This window comes from Etheostoma spectabile, chromosome 2 (assembly GCF_008692095.1).
Source record: "Etheostoma spectabile isolate EspeVRDwgs_2016 chromosome 2, UIUC_Espe_1.0, whole genome shotgun sequence".
NCBI classification, from domain to species: domain Eukaryota; kingdom Metazoa; phylum Chordata; class Actinopteri; order Perciformes; family Percidae; genus Etheostoma; species Etheostoma spectabile.
This window is the reverse complement of record NC_045734.1, coordinates 19,207,307-19,214,551: the sequence shown is the minus strand read 5'-3', so window position 1 is coordinate 19,214,551 and position 7,245 is coordinate 19,207,307. Positions and strand designations below refer to the sequence as shown.

The following is a 7,245-nucleotide window of genomic DNA, read 5'->3' as shown; positions in this document are numbered from 1 at the left end:
TATATGAATAAACAAAAACTTGCATGCAGATACACACAAACGTAAGAAGCATTCACACACAGTACAGTTGATCAGTGTGAAATCAGATGCGTCCTGTATCGCTCTATGACCTTCGCTGCTTATAAACACCTGTCCTCTGCCTTGCCCATAGGAGTCCACATATGCACACAATTACACACTCAGACGGACAAACACACCAGCTCTGCACTCTACTGTCATAAAGCTGTCCTGAGGGTTGATGGGAGCAAGCTGAACAGCCAGTACATCCACGTGTTTATCCTCATACACAAAGGCAAGCATGTGCCCAACCTTACTGTATGTGCACATACACTAACGTGTCTTTGAATGTCACTGTGGCAATAAGAGTTAAAGAAACAGAAATATTATATATGGCACACATTTATTTATCACAAGGTTTGTGATGTGATCAGTTCTTCTACCATACATCACATTTTGCTCTTTTTATTTTCTCTTGTATTTTTAGTTAAACATTAAGCTAGATAAAAATATCTACAAAATAAAAATACACTATATAGACATAATAAAACATTTGTGTAATTTACTGTTTTTAACAGACACTCATGCAGGCAGTCGCTGACAGCCTAATGGAGGAACTATGGAAACAGTTGGAAGCATTGAAGAAAATGCTATACAGGTACATTTACATAGAATGAAATATTAAATGAAATGTTTGTATCATAAATATGATCAATATCTGTGTAATCTTGTATTTGTTTATCAATAAAATTGCTAAAATTATAGTTTCTGTGTTGTTGAATTTTTGAGTGTTTTTTTGCAAAGTTTCTATCACTACCTATTATATTATTTCAATTACGTAAAAAAGACCACAAGGCCAGGCTGAGAGTCACTGAGATGCAGGAAGAACAGCAGAGGAAGCAGGTGCAGCAAATGTTGCAGCAGTACACAAGTTAAGTAACTTTACTCACAACATGAACAATAAGCTGAGGTATAATTTAATATGTGGAATCCAAAGAGAAGCATGTGATAAAATATAAAAGGTTGATTTCTCGCTTTTTTGAAATGGACATAAAGTTGATTCCTTACTCTTCTTCTTCCATATTTGCGGCAACCTGTTTATGTACAGTAGTTAGAATTCTGAATGCTATCTATCAATCATTTTCATGTGTTTACTCTAATCATCTCAATTTTATCCTCACTGAAGAAGAACTGGAGGCCAGACTGAACGCCAGTGATTTGGAGGGCAAAAGCAAATGCATGGAACCACTGCAGAAGGAAAGGAAAGGTAATACAACAAACAAGTCAATTATTAATGACCAGCAAAGTAGATTTCCTCCTCATCCCAGCTGATCTAATCTTATCACATGATTTATCTTTGACTGAATGGTTGAAGTCATTCAGTATTTATTCCCTCATTTTTAACAAATAGAGTTGAAGGCCAGACTGACAGAACTCGGAAATAAGCTCGGAGAGGTAGACAAAGGAGTGAAGGGACTGAAGGTGGGGTAAATTAACTACATTCATACTGCATGATTATGTATATGCATAATATATTGAATAAAAGGTAGGACTTTTTTTTTATGGAATTATCAGTGACTAAATATTTAAACTTCCAGATCCAGAAGCCAGCCTGAATGCCACTGACAGAAACAATGGTGGCATACTTACAGATGGAAATGAAAGGTACATAAACACATGTAGAGTTTGTTGTATTACTGTGATCACATTGTTCAGAGTGATCAGAGACCAACAGGCAAAAGAATGCCGATCAAAAATTGAGACAACAATGCTTAAATTTCCTCTCACAACCTATGCCATCTCTCTGCTACTTATTCCATCATGCTAACCTACAGTTTGGTTTGAATCTGGTTATAATTTGTTGCTTTCTATCATTCTACTTTTTTATTTTTATTTTTTTTATATTCTACTCATTCTAATCTTTTTTCTCATCCTTAATAAGTAGAACTGGAGGCTAGACTGAATGCCAATGATTTGGATGGCACAGGAGTGGAACAACTACAGAACGACAGTAAAGGTAACACAACAAACAGGTAAATTATTAATACAGAATAAGGTAGATTTCTTCTCCCCTCACATAATCTAATTTGACTTCATGACTTATTTTTGACTGGATGGAGAATCATGCATTATTAATTTGCTTTTTATTTTTTGAACATCAGACTGCAGAGCTGGGGAATACGTTTTGAGAGTTGGACACAGATGTGAAGGCACTGTAGACTGCTGACCAAGAACAATATATTTCTTCTTTTTTGTGCATGGGTATGTCCAATAATATACAACCATATATACAAGATATTGTTTAAGAGATTTTTTGCCTTTTGAGCGGTATGATTAGAACATTGAGTAAAAAATTATTTGATTTTATTCCTCTATTTATTAACCATTAATGAAGGTCAGACTGAACACCACTGGTGTTGAGGCAGGGAACCAAACAAACCTGATGGCACAATAACAGGTGGAAATCAACTGTAACACTTGTAGAGATTAATGTATTTGTGCACTGACAATGTGAGTAAATACAAATAAATACTGAGTAAACTATCCCAAAATAAAAAATAAAAATTCAAAATATTCTTGACATAGGTTTTGAAATCCAAATTTACTACCCTCATTTTAACTTTCAGAGTTTGAGTCCAGACTAGAGTCCAGTGAGAGTATAGAGAAGGAGCGAGCTGCCCGGCTTGGACACACAAAGATGGAGGTGGAGGCGCTGAAGACTGGGGTAAAGCAAAAAGGCTCAATACCTATATGGGTATAAGATATTTATACTGTATGTAGACTGAGGGATTACGAACTGGGGCCCCTGATGGAAATGTCTATAAATCTTTCATGATGGTACAGCGAAAGTAGCAGTAGTTAGTGGTTTGTTATTGTTGTTTTTCTGAAAAGGGATTAACATACCAGTTACCACTTGGATTGGGTTTAAACTATACTACGTAATGCAATACATGAATGAAAAAAAACATGATGCAATTTTGAAATAAATCAACTTACCCAAATAGTAAAATGCCATTATGTCCCCATGATATTCATAACAAGTGACAAACTTGTGGTATAGGTTAATCAAGACTTTCCTCCATCTCATCTTGTTATATCATCTAATTTCACCATTAATTGTACTGGATTTGTTTTCAATATTCCAAAATCCCTTCCCTTGAACAAAAGGGTTGGATTCCAGGTTATCAGCCAGTGAAAGTCTGACTGGAGAGCTGAATATCAACCTTGACATGCATTGAGACAAACCCTGCACCTCAAGACAGCTGATCAAGGTAGGCATTTGGTGTTGAAATTACATTTGATGGTGAACGACTAATTGGATCATTAGGGTGATTGAAACACTATGTACCATCTAATCACTTCTCTGATTTTATTAACGATATAAAAGCTGATTTAATGCATTTTTTAATTATATCTTCCACTATATAGCTACAGGCCAGATGGGAAGCCACTGAAAAAGAAAGAAATACGTACAGCTACAAGCTTTTATTTAAACACCCATTTACTGCAACAGGTAGTGTACTGTGAATCAATAGTGTATGTTTTCTACTCCCTAGTTCATACTGTTTCTATCTCTGCCACTACTCCCACAGAGTTGGACAGTAGGCCGAATGCTGCTGAGATTCTGGGCTGGAACAAGTATAAACACAAGTATGAAAAAAAAAAACAGGTTGATGGAGGCGCTTAAAACAGCTGATCAGGGAATGAAACTATATCCCCAGTCACTGATAATGGCTAATGGGGTAGTGCTGCTACTTCAGAAAGGAGACAAGGTTGACATGCATGTAGAAGCCAGGTCCTGGATCTGGGCAGACAGCCATTGCAACCTCTGAACCTTTACTGGTATTCTGCTGTACAGTATGCCTAGTGATGGGTCCAAATCCAGTCTGTAACTTAACATGTGCAATCTGAATTAAATTCTTTGCAGACAATCGTTAAAATAAAGCATAGACATAGATAATTTGTTTCTGTATCATTTGTAGTGCAAATAACATTACAGCATGCTCTTTTCCTAAACAGATCCCAGTTATTTGCAGCTAATTTATTTATGGTCACTTTAGACATAACAATTCACATCCAATCTGTAATCTATAATGTATCAACTTTGATTTAAAAAAAAAACTCAAATTAATCAACTCAAAGCTTCTGTTCTGATGCGTTTCCACTAACATTGTAACTTGTATGATTAACTCACTACATTCTGCAAGACAATTGTGTCATAAACCCCAAAAAATACATCACAGCATAAATAAAATAAATTATGATTTAAAAAAGCAGTCAAGCAGCAGTGTTTCATCAATACTTTGCTTGACCCCTACAAAATGTGAATGTGCTTTGTAGTAAATAGCAACACAAATTATCTTAGCTTGGTCATTATAGCAAGCAGGGAACAGATCAAGACAGCAAGACAAAAATAGACTTATTTATGTTCCCAAAATTAAATAACATCTATAGATTCCAGAAAACATTAAAATAGTACTTATTTACTTTTACTTCCTCGTGTTATTGTTACACATTCTGTCACAATCAGTTTTTTGCTCAGCCGTCACTACTTGCTGTTGAGAAAGTCAGTGAGGGTGCGGCAAAAAGAATGAAAAATAGAAAGGAAAAAACCGAGGACAATAACAGTTCAGCATAAAGTGACTGGTTAGATCAGTTTCAGGCCATAGTGCACAGCGCTGTGCTAATGTGACGCTGCTGTGACTCGCTGCCCTTGCCACCCATTGCCTGTCTACACCAACACCAGGGGACATTTACAGTTTCAGGCATAATGACCTTCATGCTCTCAAACAGCATGTTGAGTCCAGATCTTCAGTTTTCCACTTATTTGTTATATATACAAATGTGTTAGCTTATGCTGTTTGCATGAAGCTGATAAATACATAAAATGCTCTTTGCTTCTGGTCGCTGTTCCTTCCTTCCTGGTCACGAGTGTGGAAAAAGACAAGCATGACCTGTGCCTGACATTCCCTGCTCTTATCCTGTTATATTTTTTACTTCAATGTATGAAAGCCTCTGGCAAGAGCTGCTCTGACTTACTGCAGTACAAATGTGTGTGTGTGTGTGTGTGTGTGTGTGTGTGTGTGTGTGTGTGTGTGTGTGTGTGTGTGTGTGTCACTGTGTGTACGTGTACATTAACTTAATATTTCCCTGATTATGAATATACGTATTTGCTCTATAATATCTTGTTGAGTCAAACCGTCTGTGTTTGTGTGTGAATTTGTGCGTGTGCATTGCTGCAGATACTTCTCTCCTATCAGGCCTAATGCTACATGACAGTTGTAGATCAGTCTGCTGGCTATTCAAGGCTACTCTCCCCACCACAAACACAACACACATTTTATAATAACCATTAATTAATGGTAAATTGATAGTTAATTAATCCTTAGTTAATTGTCATTTAACTGACTTAATAAATTGCTGGGGCATTGCTGTAAATTAACAGTTTATTGACACACATATCCCGCATAAATTGTATTAGGTATCGGGTAATGATTAAAAAACGTTTGTAAAGCTTTATGAAACCATTTTCAAAACATCTATAAACATTACATCAATGAATGGACCAGATATTAACACAGTTATGGGTTACTAGTTGGTTTGTAAACAGTCTATAAACAGTGTCTGGATGACTATATGACTATAATACCTTGTTAAATAGTTAATAAATACTTTGTCAACCATCTTTAAACATTATCTGGATGGCTATTGTAAAATTTTATGTTTATGTATACACATATATGTACACACACCTTTATTTATTCAGGGAAGGTTCACTAAGAGGCAACCTCTCTTTTGCAGGAATGCTCTGATTACATTCACGCAGTTACACATTCATACCTGGAAGCTGCCCAGTACAACCACAGTCTAAATGTGTTCGTATATATGTGTGTGTGTTTGTATATGTGTGTGTGTGTGTGTATATATTTACATATGTATATTTGTATGTTGTAAATCTATATGTATGTAATTATAGATGGTTTACAAAGTATTTATTAACTATTTAACCAGGTATTATAGTAATTTACAGACTTTATAATAACCATCCAGACACTGTTTATAGACGGTTTAAAAATGGTTTCTTGAAGGTTTACAAAAATGTTTTAATCATTAATTTGTGTAACAATAAACTGTTAATTTCCTGCACTAATAATAAGTAAACATTATTCATTATATTTTAATTGTTTGTTTACAGTCGAATGAAAATTAACTAAAGATTCATTAACTAGCATTTTACCATCTATTAATGATGGTTATTATAAAGTGTTACCGTAAACTGCCATTCAAAGAGTTTTTTTTGGCTGCCAAATATTTTTTCAACTCTCCCTGACTCCAAATACAACTAAAGTGCTCATGTCAGACTACTACTAGATCTGATCTGAAAAAAAAATGGTTTCAGTGCTCAGTAAGTGGTAAAGAATGTAAAATTGGAGCTGCCAGTGCAAAAGCTTGTTGCCAGAGGTGGTGACTCAGGGTTGAATTCTTAGTTCTCAAATTTTGTGAGATAAGGATCAGATGCAATCATTATTCAGCAAAGAAATACTGCTGAACTACATCTCTGCATCTTAAAAAAATCTGAATTGTGTGCATGGCCTGAAGAAACATAATTGGGTCTGATTATAAATGAGAATTATATAATTTAAAGTTAGGAGACAACTTGTATAAATCTGTATTATAAAGTTTTACAATAAAGTTGTTCTGCATACTACAAGTGTTGCTGGAGTTTTACAACTACAGACTTTTTCCCTTCTCCATGCAACTGGAAGTAGGTGAAGCTGTGCCAGAAATCCCCACTCTGCATCTACAGCCCTGTATCATACCAGATAAACACTTTGAGGAGGTACACCAGCTCAGCAACAACATAATAAGCAAGTTAAAAGCGCCCAACCAGCAGAGGAGTGAACAGGGAAGTGGACACCCATGTCTCCTAATGCCACACTTAGCGGGGACCAACTTGGGCTCAGAGGGAAATGGTCCATGTCGGACAGCTAAACATTTTCAAATGCTCTCCTGAAGTGCTGCACATCCTTAGGCCACTCTTTTTATTTGAAGACCTGCTTTCTTTGATTCACTGTCTGGCTACTCTTGTCCCATTCTGCTCTTTTCGTCACAGTTAATACTTTGTCTTGTCTTTGTATTCCTTTGTCTTGTTTCTCTTTCTTTCTCTTCCTCACTATCTCTCTGTGTGACTGGCTATATAGGTCAGAGTAAACTGTGTGTGTGTGTGTGTGTGTGTGTGTGTGTGTG

The 7,245-nt window shown here is 36.0% G+C and overlaps 1 protein-coding gene and 1 long non-coding RNA gene across 2 annotated transcripts in view; one reads left to right on the top strand and one right to left on the bottom strand.

The window, feature by feature from the left end:
- The window catches only part of prkcaa (protein kinase C, alpha, a), a 142,459-nt gene that overhangs the window by 25,648 nt on the left and 109,566 nt on the right, over positions 1-7,245 (bottom strand). The window lies entirely within an intron of this gene.
- On the top strand, positions 883-1,993 carry LOC116670596 (uncharacterized). Its single transcript, XR_004327060.1, has 4 exons — positions 883-1,264; positions 1,409-1,479; positions 1,596-1,662; positions 1,943-1,993. It is a non-coding gene; the product is annotated as an uncharacterized LOC116670596 (long non-coding RNA).